Raw genomic sequence first — 23,966 nt, 5'->3', positions numbered from 1 at the left:
TACAGATATTACACTTCTCCCTCCTTAATGAAGAAGTTATTATAACAAACATCATACATAACTTTCATGTTTATACATAACACACGATATAAAGTTTATTTTTTTTCCATATTTACAAATTTAACTTTACCACTTGTTTTCTGTTTCGAAGAGGATACCTTCGCTCTCGAACAGAACCTTCCAAACATGGTGTTGAATCAAAACTCATTCGAGACTCATCCTGAGGAACGTTTTCCTCCACGGAATTTTCTTGATTTTCATTTGAACTCACTCTAACTTCAGGCTCTTTGTTTTCCTGACTCGGACTCAGACTTTCATTCCGCTTCTCTCCTGGATTTGTTTCCAGTACATTGGATTTAGGATTTGCTACTGGTGTATCATAACTATCTGATGAGTCAGAAATAATTGAATCATTCCCACCTTCAACTCCTTCCATGTCTGTAGGTAAAATATGATCAATATGAACAAACCTAACCTGACCATTATCAAACATCTTTATCAAATATGTGCGAGGACCACATATCTTCACCACTCTTCCCAGTAACCACTTTACCCATTTATGGTAATGGTTCTTCACTCTCACCTTCTGGTTTAATTTCACACTTCTCTCTTTTACTCTACATCTATCCTGATTCTCTTTCTGTCTTAATTGTGTCTCTTCTACGGACTGTGCCAAATTTGGCTTTAACAATGAGAATCTGGTTCGTGGCTGTCGTTTGAGAAACAACTCTGCTGGTGTTCTACCAGTAGTTGTATGAGGAGTATTTCGATATGTAATCAAAAAATTAGCCATTTTGTGATCCAATGACAACTATTGTTTCCTTTGATTTGGATCTAACATTTGTTTTATGAGGGCGCGTTTTACAATTTGTACAGTGCGCTCTGCTGCACTATTCGAAGCAGGCTGGTATGGTGGAACCTTGGTATGTTTCGCACCATTTTTGCTCGTGAATTGTGCTAATTCTTCTGAACTAAATTGTGGTCCATTATCCGAAACAATCTCTTCAGGGAGGCCAAATGAAGAAAATAATTTTTGTAAAATGTCCAATGTTTTACTTTTTATTTTCCACATTGGAAACACCTCCACCCATTTCGAATGGCTATCAATCACAATGAACAATTGTTGTCCTTCTAACTCAGCAAAATCAATATGTAGCCTTTGCCACACCCTGGGAGGCCATTTCCATGGCTGTAATGGTACTGGTGGTGGTTGCTTGCTTACCGATTGACATGTCGTACACTGATTCATGATGTACTCTATATCTTTATCAAGACCTGGCCACCATAAATAACTGTGTGCAAAACTCTTGGTCAAGCATATTCCCAGGTGCTGGTCACGGAGGTCTCCGAATAATTTCGACCTGAATTTATTTGGTATAACCACTCTTGCACCCCACATGATACAATCTTTATCGACTGATAATTCATTCCTACGAATGAAGAATGGATGTGTATCTTTGTCTGTCACCTGGTTTGGCCATCCATTTGCAATATATTCATACACCTTTGACATCACTGGGTCACATTTGGTTGCTCTACCAATCTCTTCAGCTGTGACTGGCAGTTCATCAATGTATGAAAAATAAAACACTTCTTCCCTATTGGGTGTAACTTGTGATGGGGAAGGCAATCTAGACATTGCATCAGCATTACTGTGATCAGCTGATTGTCTGTATTCAATATCATATGTATATGCTGGCAAAATCAAAGCCCATCTCTGCATTCGGGCTGCAACTAATGTTGGAACTGGGGACTTTGGATGGAGGATTGCTGTTAGGGGCTTATGGTCCATAACGATGGTAAACTTATGACCATACAAGTATTTGTGAAACTTCTTGACCCCAAAAATTAATGCCAAAGCTTCCCTTTCAATTTGCGCATAATTACTCTCACTGGCACTGAGCGTGCGTGAAGCAAAAGCAATTGGTCTCTCCTCCCCACTATGTGATACATGAGAGATCACTGCCCCAACTCCACATGGTGAGGCATCACATGCGAGCTTAATTAAACTCCTTAGATATGTCATAGTGAACTAACATGGTGCTCTCTACCAATTTGCTTTTACACTCCTTGAATGCTGTATCACATTTTTTTGACCACTTCCAATGGACCTGTTTTTTCAAAAGTTCATTCAGTGGATGTAATACTGTAGCCAAATTTGGTAGGAACTTCCCATAATAGTTCAAAAGACCCAAGAATGAACCAAATTCACTGACATTCCTGGGAGTGGGTGCATTTCTGATTGCATCCAGTTTTTCCTTGGTCGGATGTAAAACATCTTTGTCTACTCTGTATTCTAAGTACTGCACTGAGTTTTTAAATAACTCACACTTATGAGCAGACACTCATACTCTGTGCTTCTCTAGCCATTTGAGGACTTAATTCAATATGTTATTATGAATTTGGCTATTTGGTGCTGAAATTAGTATGTCATCCAAATAACATACTACCCCTTCAGAACCTGGCAAAATCTGGTTCATCACCCCTTGGTATATGGCAGGGGCGGAAGACATTCCAAACAGTAGCCTATTAAATTGATATAGGCCTAGATGAGTATTTATAGTCAAACATGACTTGGACTCCGCATCTAGTTCAAGCTGTAAGTAGGCTTTCGTAAGATCCAGTTTTGAGAAGATCTGACCACCTGTTAGTGTTGTGAACAAATCTTCTATATTCGGCAATGTATTGGCGACATTACCCTCTCGAACCTGGTTTACGGTTACTTTATAATCACCACACAATCTTACCTTACCATCGGACTTAAGTACAACAACAATGGGTGTAGCTCAATTACATCGATCTATCTTACAAATAATGTTCTCAGTCTCTAGTCTTTTGAGTTCTTGCTCAACTTTCTCCTTGAGTGCATATGGTATGGAACGTGGCTTGTAGTAAACCGATCTAGCGTCCTTCTGTACCCTGACACTTGCCTTGAAACCTTAGATCGGACTACCCGTTTCGCAGAACACCTTCGGATACTTCTTGATAACCTCATCCATTGATGAAAATCTCGTTTCCACACAGAAAATCTTACTCCAATCCAGCTTCAGTGAGCTCAACCAATTTCTTCCTAGTAAGGCAGACTTGTCTCCTTTCACTACTATTAGAGGCAAGTTCTGAAATTGATCTTTATATTTCACCAGTACGGTGATATGACCTACCACAGGAATTTTCTCTCCCGAGTAGCCTCGCAGCTCTACCTTGAACTTCTCAAGTTGGAAATCATGCAATTTGTCGAGGTACCACGATTCCAGTACTACACTCACGGATATACCCGTGTCAATTTCCATTGGTATCTTGAATCCCACACCATCTATGTGGATTTTGATGCTTTCCGAATCGCTGTCCATTAACCTCGTGCTCCTGATGACGTGCAACTCTAACATCTCGTCCTGTTGTTGTTCTTCCATGCTATGTAGTCTCTTGGGATTTCTATTCATAGCTTTGAACTCTGGACTCATAGCTTTGAAAGCTGGTTTACCCTTCAGTCGGCATGCCTTCACAAGATGCCCAGTCTTCCTGCAGAAGAAACACTGCCTTCACGTATGGACAACTTTGAGCAATGTGTTGTCCCAGGCACCTACAGCACGACTTCGACGCTCTGTTAGAATTTCCGGTTTCTGAGACTTTGGACTGGCACTATCTTTTACTTTGAACCTGCAGGTGATTTAACTCGGTTGACTTGACGAACGTAATTATTATTTAATTCTCGGGAATATTGTTCAGCCATGCCCACCGACCTCACTGTCTGACAAGCAATCTCAAAAGTCAAGTCATCCGTCATCAATAACTTCCTTCTGATCGCATCATTTTTCACCCCACAAACAAAACGATCCTGTAATGCTCGGTTTTGAAAGTTTCCAAAATTACAGTGCATCGATAGCTTTTTTAATGCAATGATATAATCGCTGATACCTTCATCAGCCTTTTGATTCTGAATCCCGAAATGATAGCTTTCAGCAATTTCTAACAGTTTGGGGTTATAATGCTGCTCCAGCTTCGTTAAAATCTCTAAGCATTGTATCATTTGGCTCGTCAGGCACAAGCAGATTTACAAGGGTTTCGTACAATGCCAGACCCGCCTCCAATAAGAAGATTGCTTTCTTGCATTCCAACACAGCCCGGACTGCATTGTCTGGAACTTCGATTATGTTATTTGCAGTGAAATACATTTCTAGCCGATCTACATACGCTTTAAAACGTTCCCGGTCATGTCTATGTTCCCCCAAATGTCCGATTACACCTGCCATTTTAATCTCTAGCTGTTCACACCGTGTGCTGTATTTTACCTCGGATTTTGTAGCTTTTTTCCAAAGACAGAAACTTCCAAAGTCCCTCTGTCGGCTGGCTGAATCCTTCCCCAACAAAATTCAAGCTTTAAATCATCCGAAAAATCCCATCTCATCGCCAAATGGGATATATTCACAGAGCACAAGCAGGCACCTCTCTCGGAAGCCTTCGGAATCTGCCTGGTTCTGTTTATTATTAACTCTGCTGTTGCAGTACACAATACGTCCACATCCACAGTGTGGAGCTACAAACATTACAAGCTTACAGACATTGCAGATACCAGCTTCTTCTGTCCTTTCAACTCCATCGCTGGCCAAGGGCTCATCCATGCCCCTGCCAAGAATGAGGTGAAGCTAGTAGAGACGTGCCTTGTGATTGGAACATATTGTTGATAGGTGAGTGATTTGGGGGGAAGTCGTGCAAAATTGATCAATGTATGAGGCTAGTGGTGCAGTTGTGAGGAGAGGGCTTTTGACGATGTATTTACTGACCTTGATACCTGATCTGAAGTCATGAAGTTTCTTTGGGCACTGGAGCCAGGTGATGGGGGCGACACTGCTGGCAGTGATGGCCTCGGTGATGTGGTCCCACATTGTTTTTTCTGGAGGGCCTCCTGGCCCCTGTGGGTAGAGGGCCTGTCTTGGCAGTATTGACTCCCTGCACAAAGCTGGAGTGTTGCACACGAGACCTTGGGTGCCCCTTCCCTGGCTTGCTGAGCCATTTGTGTTAGCACTTTTCTCATTTTATTTAAGTGTGGAAGGCAATTCAGCTTGAAGAGCTGAAGATTTCCATTTGGAATTTATTTTAATGTTAATTTTGTTCAGAAGGCAGTTGAGCTGTGAGGGGTAAAACTGCCTATTTTTACATGATTTTTATTTTTTCATTTCAGAAGGCGGTTCCCCTTTAAGGGACTGAACTGCTTTCTGGAATGACAGCCTCGCTTTCAAAGCAAGCTGTTCCAGCTGTGGCCATGGTACATTAGGGCCTCCTGCCAGGACGAACGCCACCAGGACAGCATTGCATTAAGTTTAGCACTGAGCTAATGTTAATTAGTCCCCAGCACCAATTTTTCAGTCCTGTCAACGCCACCATTTTGGCGGATTTTACACCCACCCAAGGTGACACCGACAGCTTTTGTGGCATGAATTTCTAGAACGTTATCTTTTATCTAGGTACTGGGCAGTTAAAAATGCATTGTTTTTAGGGGCTACAAGATGTGATTATGTGAACAATTGATGATACTGAATCCAAGTAGAACGTGCAGCATAAAACACAAAATATAACAGTGTCAAATACAATAAAGTTATCTGGTTCCAATTAACTCATGATTAATAAAGTGATATGGTGTTTGTTATTCTACCATGTACTGCACCATTTTGAGCTATATTATAAACTCTGGCAGAGTAAACCTACCATTTTGATACAAAATGAAGTTTATTTTATTACTTAAGGAGAGTCTTGTCACTCGTGTAACACAGCTCCACCTAGTAGACTACTGCTCCACCTAGTGGGCAACTGTGGTGATGCAACTGCTGATGTTTACAATAAAACAGTCCAGATTGAAGCCATCTTGAGTGTATGTGCTTCAGTGATGTCGTAAGAGTGATAGATGTTGGCCAGGTCACCGGAGATAGCTCCCCTGCTCTTCTTTGAGGTGGTGCCTTGGGATCTTTTGCGTCTCGGCTGGGAGGACGGACGGGGCCTCGGTTTGGCGTCTCCGGCGGTGCAGTGCTCCTCCTGCGCAATTCCATTTACCCAGCTTTGCTCCATATCTCTCAAGACCCTCACCCAATAAAAAATCTTACTAATCTCAGTCTTGAAAACTCTAATTGACCCCCAGCCTTTTGCGGGGAGAGATTTTCAGATTTCCACAATCCTTTGTGTGAGGTAGTGTTTCCTGAAATCACTCCTGAACGGCATTGCTCTAATTTTAAGATTCAGACCCCTTGTTCTGGACTCCCCACTCAGAGGAAATAATTTCTCTCTATCTACCCCATCAAATCATTTAATCATTTTACACACCTCGATCTCCCTATCTCATCAATCTCCTCCAGCCCCACAAGCCCCCCGCCCCCGCCGAGATATCTGCACTCCTCTAATTCTGCCTTCTTGAGCATCCCTGATTATAATTGCTCAATCATTGGTGGCCATGCCTTCTGTTGTCTCGGCTCCAAGCTCTGGAATTCCCTCCTTAAATCTCTCCGTATCTCCACCATTCTCTCCTCCTTTAAGATGCTCCCTAAAATCCACCTCTTTGACCAAACTTTTGGTCATCTGCCTGAATATCTCCTTATGTGGCTCGGTGTCAAATTTTGTTTTGTAACTCTTTCAGTGCATTGACATGTCTTCACATTTCTTAAACCCATAGTGGTCTCAAATTATTACCTTATTTGAGGCTAACACCAGCTTGCCTGAAAAATTCAGTAGGCTTTCGAAGGAGTGGCAAGAGTTTGTAGAGGGATGTGATCGGGGCCCAGGAGAGGCGAGAGTTCGGGGCCCAGAAGAGGCGAGAGCCCAGGGGCAGCACGGGCCAGCCCACACTGCGATATGTGTGCGCATTAGTTCCATGCAGCAGAGCTGGTCTCCAGTCATCCTGGTTAATCCTTGCCACTGGACCAAGACCAAGCTCTGTCAAGTCCGTGCAGTGGCTGGTGTATAACGGCCATCACATGTTAAAAAAATCCACGCACAGGCATCTTCCACACTTCAAGATGTAGTTTGGGATCCAGAATATTAGGTCCTTTATTGAAACACATGTGAACTCATCCCTTTTTGGCGTGGAAGCAAGTTACCCTCAATTCAAGGGACTGCCTATGATGATGATGATGATGAAGAAGATACTACATTGGTGACGTAGGATGGGATAATCTAATTCCCTAGCTGAGATATTTGTTGGTGGATAATTCAGCCAATTCACAGAGAAACTTGGTTTTGCAGCACAGCTAAAAATCCAAGGTAAATTTCAAGCACGCTGTTGATATTGCCAGAGTCCAGATGGCTGCGCCTATAGGAATAATAGAATGTTTGGGTGAGTTCCACCGCGACAGAGAGACTTTCAGAGCATATGTGAAGCGGCTAGAAATTAATAGCATTGTCGAAGTCCCCGATGATAAAAACCGTAAACCAATGGTTGTTGGAAAGAAAATGGGCTATTTTCCTGACTGAAGCAGGCCCCGAGATGGATGAAACCCTGAAAAATGTGCTTGTCCCTATCAAGCCGAAGGACAAGCTACTGAATGAGATTCTAACCAAGTTAGGACACACTACAGTCCTGAGCCCCAGGAAATTGCTGAAAGATATCATTTTGAAACATGAGATCAATTAACTGACGAGCGTACATTGTGGCTTAAAAAAAGCTATCCACTCGCTATCATTTCGGAAACTTTCAGGACCGAGAATAGCATGAAGGCTTTGTTTGTGGGATGAAAAATGAAGCAATCAGAAGAATGTTGTTGACAACCCCTAACTTGACTTTTGATTTACCTTGTCAAACAGCTATGTCGATAGATATGGCCAACCAATATTCCTGAGAATTGGACAAGAAGTTTCTGGAGATACACATCATCAGGAGCACGAGGGTACCTAACATTGATTCGCAAAGTATTGTCATCCAAGTAGACGTTGCAGGAACCAAGATACCCATGGAAATCGACACTGGTGCATCCGTGAGCAGAGTACTGGAATCTTTATATCGCGACAAGTTCAGTGATTCTCCAATGGAGAAGTCAAAGATAGAGCTGCGAGGCTAATCAGGAGAGAAAATCGTATCAGCGATATGTATCATCGTATCAGTGAAACATAGAAACAAAGAAATTAGGTGCAGGAGCAGGCCATCCGCCCCTTCAAGCCTGCACCGCCATTCAATAAGATCATGGCTGATCATTCAACCTCAGTACCTCTTTCCTGCTTTCTCTCCATACCCCTTGATCCCTTTGGCTGTAAGGGCCATATCTAACTCCCTTTTGAATATATCTAACGAACTGGCCTCGACAACTTTCTGCGGTCGAGAATACCACAGGTTAACCACTCTTTGAGTGAAGAAATTTCTCCTCATCTCGGTCCTAAATGGCTTATCCCTTATTCTTAGACTGTGACCCCTGGTTCTGAAACTCCCCAGCAACGGGAACATTCTTCCTGTCTCTAACCTGTCCAATCCCGTCAGAATTTTATATGTTTCTATGAGATTCCCTCTCATTCTTCTAAACTCCAGTGGATACAAGCCCAGTTGACTCAGTCTCTCCTCATTTGTCAGTCCTGCCATCCCAGGAATCAATCTGGTGAACCTTCGCTGTACTCCCTCAATAGCAAGAATGTCTTTCCTCAGATTAGGGGACCAAAACTGAACACAATATTCCAGGTGAGGCCTCACCAAAGCTCTGTACAACTGCAGTAAAACCTCCCTGCCCCTATACTCAAATCCTCGAGCATGAAGGCCAACATGCCATTTGCCTTCTTCACTGACTGCTATACCTGCATGCCAACTTTCAATGACTGATGTACCATGGCACCCAGGACTCGTTGCACCTTCCCTTTTCCTAATCTATCACCATTCAGATAATATTTTGTCTTCCTGTTTTTTCCACCAAAATGGATAACCTCACATTTATCCACATTATGCTGCATCTCCCAAGCATTTGCCCACTTACCTAATCTGTCCAAGTCATCCTGCAGTCTCTTAGGATCCTCCTCACAGCTCACACTGCCACCCAGCTTAGTGCCATCTGCAAACTTGGAGATATTACATTCAATTACTTCATCTAAATCATTGATGTATATTGTAAAGAGCTGGGGTCCCAGCACTGAACCCTGCGGCACCCCACTGGTCACTGCCTACCATTCTGAAAAGGACTAATTTATTCCGACTCTCTGATTCCTGTCTGCCAACCAGTTCTCTATCCACGTCAATACATTACCCCCAATACCATGTGCTTTAATTTTGCACACCAATCTCTTGTGTGGGACCTTGTCAAAAGCCATTTGAAAATCTAAATACACCACATCCACTGGTTCTCCCTTGTCCACTCTACTAGTTACATCCTCAAAAAATTCTAGATGATTTGTCAAGCATGATTTCCTTTTCATAAATCCATGCTGACTTGGACCGATCCTGTCACTGCTTTCCAAATGCATTGCTATTTCATCTTTAATAATTGATTCCAACATTTTCCCCACCACCAATGTCAGACTAACCGGTCTATAATTCCCCGTTTTCTCTCCCTCCTTTTTTTAAAAAGTGGTGTTACATTAGCTACCCTCCAGCCCATAGGAACTGATCCAGAATCAATAAAATGTTGGAAAATGATCACCAATGTATCCACTATTGCTAGAGCCACTTCCTTAAGTACTCAGGGATGCAGCCTATCAGGCCCTGGGGATTTATCAGCCTTCAATCCCATCAATTTCCCGAACACAATTTCCTGACTAATAAGGATTTCCTTCAGTTCCTTCTTTTCGCCAGACCCTCGAACCCCTAGTATTTCCAGAAGGTTATTTGTGTCTTCACTAATCTTTTTCTCTTCACATATCTATAAAAGCTTTTGTCGTCAGTTTTTATGTTCCCTGCAAGCTTCCTCTCATACTTTATTTTCACTCTCCTAATTAAAACCTTTGTCCTCCTCTGCTGAATTCTAAATTTCTCCCAGTCCTCAGGTTTGCTGCTTTTTCTCGCCAATTTATATGCCTCTTCCTTGGATTTGACACTATCCCTAATATCCCGTGTTAGCCATGGTTGAGCCACCTTCCCCTTTTTATTTTTACTCCAGACAGGGATGTACAATTGTTGAAGTTCATCCATGTAATCTATAAATTGCCTATCCACTATCAACCCTTTAAGTATCATTTGCCAGTCTATCCTAGCCAATTCATGTCTCATACCATCGAAGTTACCTTTCCTTAAGTTCAAGAGCCTAGTCTCTGAATTAACACTATCACTCTCCATCTTAATAAAGAATTCTACCATATTATGGTCACTCTTCCACAGGGGGCCTCGCACAACAAGATTGCTAATTAGTTCTCTCTCATTACACAACACCCAGTCTAGGATGGCCATCTCTCTAGTTGGTTCCTCGACATATTGGTCTCGAAAGCCATTCCTAATACACACCAGGAAATCCTCCATTGTTACCAACTTGGTTAACCCAATCTATATGTAGATTAAAGTTGATAACTGCTGTACCTTTATTGCATGCATTCCTAATTTCTTGTTTGATGCCATCCCAAACCTCACTACTACCGTTTGATGGTCTGTTAACAACTCCCACCAGCGTTTTCTGCCCTTTGGTATTCCGCAGCTCTACCCATACAGATTCCACATTATCCAAGCTAATGTCCTTTCTTACTATTGTGTTAATTTCCTCTTTAACCAGCAACGCCTTTTCCTTTCTGTCTATCCTTCCTGAATGTTGAATACCGCTGGATGTTGAGTTCCCAGCCTTGGTCACCCTGGAGGCGTGTCTCTGTAATCCCAATTATATCATAATTGTTAATAGCTGCCTGCGCAGTTAATTCATCCAACTTATTACGAATACTCCTCGCATTGAGGCACAGAGCCTTCAGGCTTTGACCATTTAGAATTTTTCGATTTTTGCCTTGTGTTTCTCTGCCCTCTACTTTTACTATTCTCCTTTCTATCTTTGCTTCAGCCCCAATTTTATTTCCCTCTGTCTCCCTGCATAGGTTCCCATCTCCCTGCCATATTAGTTTAACCCCTCCCCAACAGCACTAGCAAACACTCCCCCTAGGACATTGATTCCGGTCCTGCTCAGGTGCAGACTATCCGGTTTGTATTGGTCCTACTCCTCCAGAACCGGTTCCAATGTCCCAGTAATTTTAATCCCTCCCTCTTGCCACGTATTCATCTGAGCTATCCTGCGATTCCTACTCTGTCCAGCACGTGGCACTGGTAGCAATCCTGAGATTACTACCTTTGAGGTCCTACTTTTTAATTTAACTCCTAGCTCCCTAAATTCGTCTAGTAACATAGAAACATAGAAAATAGGTGCAGGAATAGGCCATTTGGCCCTTCGAGCCTGCACCACCATTCAATAAGATCATGGCTGATCGTTCCTTCAGTACCCCTTTCCTGCTTTCGCTCCATTTGATCCCTTTAGCCGTAAGGGCCATATCTAACTCCCTCTTGAATACATCCAATGAACTGGCATCAACAACTCTCTGCTGCAGGAAATTCCACAGGTTAACAACTCTCTGAGTGAAGAAGTTTCTCCTCATCTCAGTCCTAAATGGTCTACCACTTATCCTAAGACTGTGTCTCCTGATTCTGGACTTCCCCAACATCGGGAACATTCTTCCCGCATTTAACCTGTCCAGTCCTGTCAGAATTGTATATGTTTCTATGAGATCCCCTCTCATCCTTCTAAACTCCAGTGTATAAAGGCCTAGTTGCGCCAGCATCTCCACATATGTCAGTCCTAGTAGGACCTTAACCCGCTTTTTACCAATATTGTTGGTATCTATATGCACCAAGACAACTGGCTGTTCTCCCTCCCCCTTCAGAATGCCCTACAGCCGCTCCAAGACATCCTTCACCCTTGCACCAGGGAGACAACATACCATCCTGGAGTCTCGGTTGCGAACTCAGAAATGCCTTTCTATCCCCCTTACAATAGAATCCCCTATCAATATAGCTCTTCCACTCTTTTTACTGCCCTCCTGTGCAGCAGAGCCACCAACGGTGCCATGAACTTGGCTGCTGCTGCCTTCCCCTGGTGATCCATCTCTCCCAACAATTTCCAAAGAGGTATATCTGTTTTTGAGGGAGATGACTGCAGGGGACTCCTGCACTACATTCCTACTCCTGCTCTGCCTGATGGTCACCCGTTCCCTATCTGCCTTTGTAACCTTTACCTGCGGTGTGACCAACTCACTGAACATGCTATCCACGATATCCTCAGCATCGCGCATACTCCAGAATGAATCAATCCGCAGCTCCAGTGCCGTCATGCGGTCTAACAGGAGCTGCAGCTGGTTACACTTCCTGCACACATAGCTTTCAGGGACACTGGAAGCGTCCCTGATTTCCACATAGCACAGGAGGAGCATGACACGGGTCTGGGCTCTCCCGCCATGACTTAACCCTTAAAGTAACCTAATTTGGCAACAATGCGAAAGGGCTCTTACTGACATGATAAGGAAAAAAGAAAAACTACTCACCAATCAATCAGCCAATCACTTACCCTCTTGCTGTGACGTCACACTTTGTTTTCTTTTCCTCCCAGGTCGGAGAGTCAGCACTGGTGGGGAAAACAAGACAAAGCAACACCTCCTGCTCCCACTTGCCCGAACTATTCCACTTACCAAACTCTTACCTTTGCACTCTGACCTGCCACTGCACTCCGAGCAAGACTGCACCAAGTCCCCTCTTTTTATACTGTTCCTTGCTGACTGAAATACAAAGATCAGTTTCAGAGCTTGCCTCTCTTAGTAGTGGCAGGAGACAAGCCTGCCTTAATCGGTAGAAATTGGTTGGGATCACTGAAGCTGGATTGGAATGAGGATTTTCGTGTTGAAACACGATTGGCATCGAAGGGTGATGTCATCAAGCAGCATCCGAAGGTGTTTCATGAAACAGGCAGTCCGATCCAAGGTTTCAAGGTGAGTGTCAGGGTACAGAAGAACGTTTGACCAGCTTACTGCAAACCACGTCCCATACCATATGCACTCGAGGAGAAAGTTGTGCAAGAAATCAAAAGACTAGAAACTGAGAACATTATCTCTAAGGTATATTTAAGTAATTGAGCTACACCCATTGTTGTACCTAAGTCAGATGGTAATGCTGATGCTATGTCCAGGTTGCCATCCCCATCACAGGTTACACCCAATAGGGAAGAAGTGTTCTACATTTCATACATTAGTGAACTGCCATTCACAGCTGAAGAGATTGCTAGAGCAATCAAACATGATCCAGTTATGTTAAAGGTATATGATTACAATGCAAATGGCTTGCCAAACCAGGTATCAAGATAGATATTCATCCATACTTCATCCGTAGGAATGAAGTATCAGTGGATAAAGATTGCCTCATGTGGGGTACAAGAGTAATTATTCCTAATAAGTTCAGGTCCAAATTCTTAGGAGATCTTCATGACCAGCACCTGGGAATGTGCTTGACCAAGAGTTTTGCATGCAGTTACTTATGATGGCCAGGTCTAGATAATGATATAGAGTACATCATTAGTCAGTGTACAACATGTCAATCAGTAAGCGAGAAACCACCATCAGTAGCATTTCAGCCATGGAAATGGCCTCCCAGGTTGTGGCAAAGCTTACATGTAGATTTTGCTGAGCTAGAAGGACAACAATTGTTCATTGTGATTGATAGCCATTTGAATTGGGTAGAGATGTTTCCGATGCGGAAGATAACAACAAGTAAAACACTCGATAATTCGCGAATATTGTTTTCTTCATATGGCCTCCCAGAAGAAACTGTGTCTGATAATGGGCTGCAATTTTGTTCAGAAGAATTTGCACAGTTCATGAGCAGAAATGGTGTGAAACATACCAAGGTCCCACCTTACCACTCGGCTTCATTAAGCAAATATTGGATCCAAATCCAAGGAAATGGCAGTTGCCATTGGACCACAAATTGGCAAATTTTTAAATTACTTATCGTCATACTCCTTATACAACTATTGGTAGAACACCAGCAGTGTTGTTTCTCAAACGACAGCCATGAACCAGGTTCTCATTGTTAAAACCAATCTTGGCACAATCACACAGAAAGAGAATCATGATAGAGGTAGAGTAAGAGAGAGAAGTTTGAAATTGAATCAGAAGGTGAGAGTGAAGAACCATCACCATAAATGGTTAATGTGGTTACCAGGAAGAGTAGTAAAGATATGTGGTCCTCGCACGTATTTGGTCAAGATGTTTGATCATGGACAGGTTAGGTCTGTTCACATTGATCATATTTTACCTACAGATGTGGAAGGAATTGAAAGTTGGAATGTTTCGATTACTTCTGATGAGTCAGATAGTCTTGTTACAAGTAGAGTACTAATAGCAAATCTTACATCAGATGTGTTAGAAACAAGTCCAAGAGAAAGTCAGAATTTAAGTCTGAATCCAAGTCAGGCAGACAAACAGTCTGAAGTTGTGGTGTATCAAAATGTAGATCAAGGGTTACCCTTAGAGAAAAACTTTCCTCAGGCTCAGCCTAGAATGAGTCTACGTTCAATACCATGTTTTAGAAGTTCTGTTTGAGAGTGAAGGTCCTCTTTGAAGCAGAAAACCAGTGGTTAAGTTTGATTTGTAAATATGGCAAAATAAGTTCATATCTTTTGTTATGTATAACCATGCAAGTTATGTATGATGATTATATTATTACAATTAATTCTTCATTAAGGAGGGAGAAGTGTAATATAGCTCCACCTAGTGGACTACTGCTCCATCTAGTGTACTACTGTGGTAATGCAACTGCTGATGTTTACAATAAAGCAAGTTCCAGATTGAAGCCATCTTCAATATGGGTGCTTTAGCGATATTGTAAGAAGATATTAAGGCCCCATTGGATTATCAGTATCCCTTTGTTTTATTCTAACTACCATACGATTGTATTATTACTTAAATGTGGAGTGCTGATGACACCTGACAGAATACTGATTTTGATGGTCCACGTTATGAGAAAACTAAGAAAATTAAGACAGTCAATCGATGCCAAATGATCCATGTGTGTATTACTCTTAGTTTTGCCCTTCACTAACACCTTCCAACTAGTAGAAAAATTCAAAGCTTAACAGGATTGGGCGAAATAGAACAATGCTATTGTTACTTATAATTATTATAACTTTCAATTTTAAAAAGAAGCTTGAATGGAGCATCTGCTTCTTTGATATAATATTAACAGTACCTATGGGTAAATAATCCAGTGTACTTCAATTCATCACTAATCAGCAATTTTAGAACATAATTTGGAAAACCTGGTCTGAACAATTAGTGTGGCGGGTGCAGGAGAGGGGTGGAGGTGAGAGAATATAATCCCTTCAACAGCATGATCCTCAGCTATGTGGCAATATAAGAATAATTTTAATTTTAACTCCTTGTTGAATGCATTTACACTTTCTTCCCATCCTGTGCTCTCACTATGTCATGCACCATAAGGGGTGACAAGCTGCTTCCAGGCCCTTACCTGGGCTGCTCTGTAACCAGTTGCCCTAAGGTGAACTACAGTGACTCGGGGATTCTCACTCCAGTGTTCACTACCACCCCTGGAAGCATGTAGATTAATAATGCAGTATGTGGCAGAATCGCAGGGCTGAGCCTGGTGACCATAGATATTAACTTGTGACAGCCCCCCGCCCCATCTATAGCATGCACACCACTTTGTAGCTCCAGTATGCTGTGCAAAAACACTACATTCATCGTTATAATTGTTACAAATTGATAAATGATAGTAAATTTATACCAATTCCTGTGGTCCATAGAAAGTTTTATTAATTTGTTTCTTTATCCTATGTCTCCCATTTTTATTCTCATCAAGTATAGGTTCTAAATTTAGTATGTGCTAAGTAAGACACACCCCTGGCCAGGTCACAGCTCCAAAGTGATCAATAGATTTGTGGATGGTGATCTCAGAACCTGCAAACAGTTGAGTTCCTTTGGAACGTAGCTGTAAACTGAGGGGGACCAAATCCTTTGAGCAGCGTCTGACGACTTTTTGGTGTCTGTGAGAATTTCTGGTGGAAAAAAACATAAATCCACAATTAACAAAAAATCTGATTAGGATTGAAATAATAGTCTACTATCAACAATCCATCCATTTGTGTATAGGTTGAAAACATATTACTCCACTTTGTTATTCCTGTATGTTTTCATTCCTCATTAAAAACACACCTTGATTAAGATCTATCCTCCATTTTCTCACTAATTATGTGACCTGGTCTGATACGAACAAGTTCTTGAGGAACAGATTAACCATGGGGAGGATGGAGCTGCAGCCCCAGGCCCACCAAAGAACATAGGCCCACCAAATAAATGTAGGAAAAAAAATATAAAACATCCCAAATAGGCTGAATAGAATCAGTGACAATGGACTATGTGTAACATTTGCTAATGTTTCAAGTGCTCTTCGGATGTACCTGTCCCTGATGATTACGAACTGTAGTAGAGAATGATCGTTTTCTGTGCTCAAGAGTAAAAAATCAAATTTGGGCAAAGATGGGTCAAATCCGACTGAGTGTCCTTTCACTTCTGTGTATTGAACATGACGTGCTGGCTACTATTGAAACAGGAGACATCATTGAGAAATTTGCATATAGGAAGTCTCGCAATGTTATCTTGAAAAGTACTTACAGGATATATTCTTGCTTATACAGGCTAGATTCATTTGTTTATACCTATATACAGAAGTACCTATATACACTAATGTACCTATATACAGAACAGAATATGTATTAGCTTGTTTTATTTCACATGTTATTGAGAGAAATTTGCATATATATACAGTAATCTAGTATTGCAATGTTATCAGAACCAGAATATATACCTACTTGATACAGAATATATGCTTTCATTGTTGAATATACTGGCCTATGTTTTCATACTCTGAATCAGAATTAATAACGTAATGGAATGGACATGAACAAACATAACTATAGGCCCTGCTTCTTCCTCGAGCAGAGGCCCAACCAGTCCCCATCCACCACCACCCTCCTCCACCTGGCTGAACTTTTTCTCACATTGAACAACTTCTCCTTTAACTCTACTCACATTCTCCAAATTAAAGGTGTTGCTATGGGAACCCACATAGGGTCCTAGCTATGCTTGCCTTTTTGTGGGATATCTGTGTTCTAGTCCGACTTTGGTCCTCTCCCTCACCTCTTTTTCCAGTTCATTGATGACTGTATTGATGCTATTTCCTGCTCTCACACTGAACTCGAAAATTTAATTCATTTTGCCCTTTATCCACCCTTCCCTCACCTTCACATGGTCCATCTCCAATTCTTCTCTTCCCTTCCTCGACTTCTCTATCTCCATTTCTGGGGATAGGCTATTGACCAGTATCCACTATAAGCCCACTGACTCCCACAGCTACCTGGACTAAACTTCCTCCCACCTCGCATCCTGTAAGGACTCCATTCCATTCTCCCAGTTTCTTCGTCTCCGTCGCATCTGCTCTGACGATGCCACCTTTCACACAAGTGCATCCAACATGTCTTCCTTTTTCCTCAACAGAGGATTCCCCATCGCCATGGTTAACATGGCCCTCGACCGTGTTTGTTCTATTTCCCGCATCTCTGCTCTCATCCTTTCCCCTCCCTCTCAGAACCACGACAGTGTTCCCCTTGTCCTCATCTTTCACCCCACCAATCACCACGTTCAATGGATCATCCTCCGCCACCTCCAGCATGATCCCACCACCAATCACATCTTCCCCTCCACTCCCCTCTCAGCATTCCCAAAGGACCGCTCCCTCCGCGACACCCTGGTCCATTCCGAAGTCACCCCCGCACCCCTCCCCTTCCTGTGCAAGCACATGAGATGCAACACCTGCCCTTTTACCTCCTGGGTCCAGGGCCCCAAATACTCCTTTCAGGTGAAACAGCGATTTACTTGTACTTCTTTCAATTTAGTATGCTGTATTTGCTGCTCACGATGTGGTCTCCTCTACATTGGGGACACCAAACGCAGATTGGGTGACCGCTTTGCGGAGCACCTCCGTTCAGTCCGTAAGCGTGATCCTGAGCTTCTGGTCACCTGTCACTTTAATTCCCCACTCCACTCCCGCTCCGACATCTCCATCCTCAGTCTCCTACACTGTTCCAATGAAGCTCAACACAGCACCTCATCTTTTGTTTAGGCACTTGTTGGCCTTCTGGACTCAACATAGAGTTCAACAATTTCAGACCATAACCTCTGGCCATTTTTGGCTCCCTCACCCCGATCTTATGGTTTTTTTCGCTTTGTCTCCGATGACAGCTGGTCATTATTTTGCTATTCACACACTATCTAGACTAACTTTTTTCTAACTTCTGCCATTACCATTTCAATTCGACCCATCATCCCTTTTGTCTTTATAATCTCTCCTACCTTCCACCCTATCACAGACCTTCCCTTTTGTTCTTTCTTCCCCTCCCCCTTTCAGTGTTCCTTAAGAATCTGTTCTTTTTGAACATTCACCAATTCTGACGAAGGGTCATCGACCTGAAACGTTTACTTTGTTTTTCTCTCCACAGATGCTGCCTGACCCGCTGAGATTTCCAGAATTTTGTTTTTATTTCAAATTCCAGCATCTGCAGTATTTTGCTTTTGTATAACTATAGGCCCATTTGGATCAGTTTGCCCCAAGCCCATCATACCTTTAATCCAGAGGTAACTAACATTTTACCTTGTCTTTGAAACAGGCTGGCACTGAAAAGAGAATCCTCTGAATAATCTTTAAGAATTCCTGGCCTCACTTCTCCCTATTTCTGTAACCTCCTCCAGCCCTACAGCCTTCCCCTGAATTCTCCTTTTCTCCAACTCTTGTGCACACAAATTCCTTCATCCCACAGTTTGTGACATTATCTTGATCCATCTAAGCCCCATGTTTTTGAATTCCCTCCCTAAACTCCTCCACTTCTCTGCCTCCCTCTCCTCTCTCAAGACCCTTCTATGATTTGGTCTCAGTGAAGTACCTACGGCTATTTCTATGTTAAAGATGCTATATAAAGGAAAGTCGCTATTGTTGTTCAATATATATTTTAATCAGGACATGCTGGTATTATGAGTGAAAATGCAAATAGTTTCGGAGCAGCATTGGCTAGGAGCCTGGGTCCAGGTTGTCACTTGTTCTTTAGGCTGCAGATTATTTGTAGAACCAAGGAAAAGCAAAATATATTTCAAGAGGGAGAAGTGTCAACAGCACCAACAATAATCCTTCTAAAAGCTTCAAATATACCGGTTATTTTTTCTTCTGGCCAGGAGAGTTTACAAGTTTGTTGTTAAATCAACCAGCTGAGAAAATAAGAAAATAGTGGACAATAGTTGTTAAGCTTCATGTACTTGTGATCTGTTTGTTTGCACAAATAGAAGAAAAATACAACAAAACATTTGCTAAAAGACAGATTTCAAATATGCTATTTTTCACTTTGTTGTCAAAAAGTCTTTCCTCCTCGCAGCAATGTGGAAAAACGAAAGGTCGGAGCTTGAGCAGAACCAGAGGGAACATTATTATAAATAGCCCAAGAGGGTGAACCATAGGTTATTTAGAATTACATTAAAACATCTTGGAGGTGAAGTATCTTAGTTGTGATTCTTCGCATTGATGACTGATGCTATTATTCAACAAGTGGAGGATAATAGCATCATCCACTGAATAAGGAAGATACTATGAAGGCACATGAACAATCTTTTGGCTTACAAATAGTAGAAATATCGGGAATACGTGAGATTAATGAGTAACTGTTCTGTAGATTTATGCTACATACATGGAGATAACATCCATGTTGTATTTACATCCATAGCTGATGGCAAAAGGCCATTGACATCACAATACTTCACAATGTATTGCAATGAAATCGGGCAAAGAAATACATTATATAAATGTAAGTGCAAAGCCAACATTTACAATGGTATAAATATACATGTTTTGTAAAAAAACATAATTTTATGGCAATGATGCACTCATAGGTCTTGGTGCTGTATTTCTATAATCCACCATACTCTTTCTTGTAGCCTGAGTACAGCCATAGGGCTCTGCAAGGTGGTCATCAATTGGTCATTTTAATGTGGAGTTGTTGAGTCAAAATGATCTTCTGTAGTTTACAGCTTCAACTTTATTTTTTCTTTTATATTAACACATTAAACACCATTAAGAATCTTGACAGTTTTGTACTTGGTATTTGTACTTCCTTATATATGCACACATCTCTGCTCCGAGAGAAAGATAAATGCACATTTACTATAAAGATGCTGATCAAATGCAATATAATATGTATTGGTTAAATAATACGATACCTTCATTTTCACGAGAAGATTCTCTTCCTGGCTGTTCTTCCTGGTGTTGAATTTCAAATTCCTCCTCACCTTCTGCAGATATATCTATGGTAGAGGTGGTCTCCATTGTGGAAAGATGACTGCATAAGTCACAAATCAGATTATTGCAGAATAATAATACCATTTGTGGGTCAGTTGAGAGGAGTATTGAAAGAATAAGACAAGGAATAGCAAATAAAAGGTTGCTGTCCCCCTGTCCAACAGGGGAGAAACACAGGTGGGGGAAATGACTGTGGAACATTTATTTTCTCTGTTGGGAAAAGACTTTCAATTGCTTGAAGTTTTTGAAGTTTGGTATAGGAAAGGAGATGAAGGATAAGAGGGCAAATCGAATCTGTACCCAGTTATTTTCTTTTGTCTCATTTGCACTTTGGTGTGTTTTTTATTCCAAGTCCTGATGTTTGTATTTTTCAGTCTCACTCCCAGTATTTTTTTAAATTACTGCTAGTCTTTGTTTTAGCATTATTGCTAGCCCTGTGCTTTTATTTTAAAGTCCATACACTGTGATAGCACGAAAGGAGTCTGCCAGGCTACAGAAAACTTCTGTGCATTTCAAACATTTTCTGTTTTAAACACAAAAGACTTGAAATTACTCTATGAGTGAAAACAGGGGTAAATGTTAAAAATGGTCATATAACATTCCTCTGCTATTTCAACTGAGGTATTAACCTTGAAAAATAAGTTTTTAAAAGCTGCCTTTTAAATTAATTTATTTGGTGACAAATGCTAAGCAAACACATTCGTAACTGACTCCCAGAAGCCATCAGCTCATTAAGCTATTTTTGCCTCAGATTAGCAGTGCGAGACAATGCCTTATTAACTAGTTCACACAGTTCTGTCCTCCAACCAATTTGATTGGTTTTGGTATACTCAAGACCTGCCTTTCAACTGATCTGATTGGACCTCTAATCTCAATGGTAAATCTGATATATCTTTTGAAATGCAATGAATATAATGAGTAAATTATGCTGTCATTTAATAGTACTTGTAATTGACATGTATGATTCTGGACTTGAGACCTGATGAATAGCCTCTAGAGCTGACCACCAGAAGGTGGAAGCAAGTGACGCTGCTGGTCTGGCCTGGGCAAAGCAAATTATCAGCAGCACAGTTAAATCATGACTTTACACATGGGAAACATGGGTGGATCTACATCTTTGACCAATCCATGGTGTGTTGTGCTAAACTAGAGCATTATTTGAATGAAAGCAGAGAGCTGCATTTTTTTTTTGTTTGTATGGGGCTGGTGGCTGGTTGAGCCAAATCAGTCTTTCGGATGAGATGTCAAACCGAGGACCCGTCTACTCTCAGGTGGATGTAAAAGATCCCGTGATGCTATTTCAAAAAAGCACAGGGGAGTTATCCCTGGTGTCTTGCTAAAATTTATCACTCAATTAACATCACATTATCTGGTCATTATCACATTGCTGTTTGTGGGAGTTTGTTGTGCGTAGATTGGCTGCAGCATTTCCTACATTACAACAGTGACTACATTTCAAAAGTACTTCATTGACTGTAAAGTGCTTTGGAACATCCTGAAGTCATGGCAGATGCTATATAAATGCAAGGTTTTTTTTTCTTTGTAAATGCAAAATGTTAAATCCCATGGAATTAATATAATACCACCCAATCACAGACCTTCCCCTTTGTTATTTCCTTCTCCCTTTTCACTGCCTCTGTACCTGCTTAAAAACTGTTAATCTCAAACACCTTCCAGTTCTGATGAAAGGTTATCGACCTGAAACATTAAGTCTGTTTCTCTCTCCATAGATGTTTACAGACCTGCTGAGTGTTTCCAGCAATTTCTGTTTTAATTTCAGATTTCCAGCAGCTGCAGGATTTTGCTTTTGTTCTTATAGAATTAAGTTCTGTTATGTTGTTATTCAAACTTTAATCAGAAACAGAGTGAACAAACATTTTCCTCAGCACTTCACTGTATTAAGGCATAGTAATGCAGAATGGAAAGTCATTCAATCCAGGACATACACACTGTTGATATCTCTTTAAAAGTGGGTTTGGTAATGAATCACTAATTTGATTTACATAGTCCATTATACTATTTGTTTACAACCCAACTAAAAGAGTTACACTGATCATGTCCTTTGTGTTAGCATATTTCTTCATCATTACTTTGGAATGCTTTCATATTTTTAGGTTGGTCACTTATCAGCTTTTACTAGATTCTTTGGCAATCAGTGCTGTGGATATACACACTGCCATGCATTTCTTTAATAGCTGGTAAATCGTTATGGTGTAAGAGGAAAATTTGGCATTAGGGATACCAGCGGGACAAGGGTTAAAGTGCTGGTTCCTGCACTGGCCCAGAAGGAGGTAAATGGCCTCTCTTTCGCCTTGTACCAAGGCTACAGAAGTTATCAATTCAATAATATTCCGACAGAATACGATGTGAGAACCTAAACAGGCATTGATAAGTCTTTGCGAAGAGGCTCGAGGCGGACTCACGGGCACCAAGGAGAATCAACAAATTCTGACCTAATGAAGTCATTCTAGTCACGGCCTAAAGTGGTCACGAGGGTCTTGGCTTGTCAATCCAAAGTAGCACTAATAAGGTAGTCCAATTAGAGAAGTAGCACTGATAAGGTAGTTCAATTAGAAATCTAGGAAGGTCTTGTCCAGGAACAGAGGGGTTTTGAAATGTATAAAAGTTGTATGATTGTGCTGTTCGGAGTGCATCTCCACTCGCAGGCGGCTGTGATGAGGGATGTTCCCGGACGTTCGTAATAAAGATCGTTATACTTTGCCATCCGTCTCTGTCTGCTAACTTCGAGTATTGCTAGGTGGGCTGAGGCGAGTGTCGACCCTCTATATCAGTGGGCCCGCTCGTGGGAAAAGAAGCCTTCCCTCTCTTCCCCCATAAACAATGGAGATACAATTTATTTCTCACAAACATACTTTGTTTCTAATAGTTAACAGTAATGCACAATAATATTTAATTCAAATTAAGTGCAAATATTTCAGTAAAACTTGAGGAAAATATGAACTAAAAATCCAATTATACATGTATGAAGGAAAATAAAATAAACTTGTGCACAGTTGAGTAAATAAGCAACATAAATTAGTGGTATGAGAATGCACCAACAAAACGTGTACCTTTTCTAAAGTAGATTGAGAACTGCGATGTGTCTTCACGCCTGCGAAGTGTCAGCAGCATTCGGTGTTGGACTGCAGTAAATGAAGCTATCTCCGAAGAACACTCCTCCCCTCCACCAAAAGCCAAGTGGTATCATTGTCAATTACAGAGCAACATTATCCAGTAACAACAGAATTCATTATCTAATAGGAACAGAATTCAAAAACTTGCTCCTGTCCGAAGGAGCCCTTTTGCTAAGACAGGTTTGATGTTACACTGGCCTTGTCCAAGGGAGGTTAATGCCAGCAATACATCATGTCTGAAATGCTGAGTAGTTACAATTCCTCTATAGAGACGGTAGGAGAAGGGCACATCTGGGAGAAGGATTGCAGTCCACGTTCTGGCATCTGACTATAGGGCAGCCATAATTCATTCGTCTACAGTTTGACTTCCTGGAAGCTCTAATGTTGCACAGTGTAATCTATTAAGGGAATCTAGTGATCACCTGCAGGACACCAGAACCGAACATCTGACATGATTTGAGCATCGAGAAAATCACCGACGAATTTGACGTTTCCGACGCATTTACAGTGGA

The 23,966-nt window shown here is 41.5% G+C and overlaps 1 pseudogene; it reads right to left on the bottom strand.

The window, feature by feature from the left end:
* Positions 1 to 23,460, bottom strand: part of LOC139245841 (protein-lysine methyltransferase METTL21C-like) — a 37,411-nt pseudogene extending 13,951 nt beyond the window's left edge.
* Positions 23,461 to 23,966: the final 506 nt, after the last annotated feature.

The sequence above is a fragment of the Pristiophorus japonicus genome, unplaced genomic scaffold, assembly GCF_044704955.1.
Source record: "Pristiophorus japonicus isolate sPriJap1 unplaced genomic scaffold, sPriJap1.hap1 HAP1_SCAFFOLD_242, whole genome shotgun sequence".
Lineage (NCBI taxonomy): Eukaryota > Metazoa > Chordata > Chondrichthyes > Pristiophoridae > Pristiophorus > Pristiophorus japonicus.
This window is presented reverse-complemented; position numbering and strand designations above follow the sequence as displayed.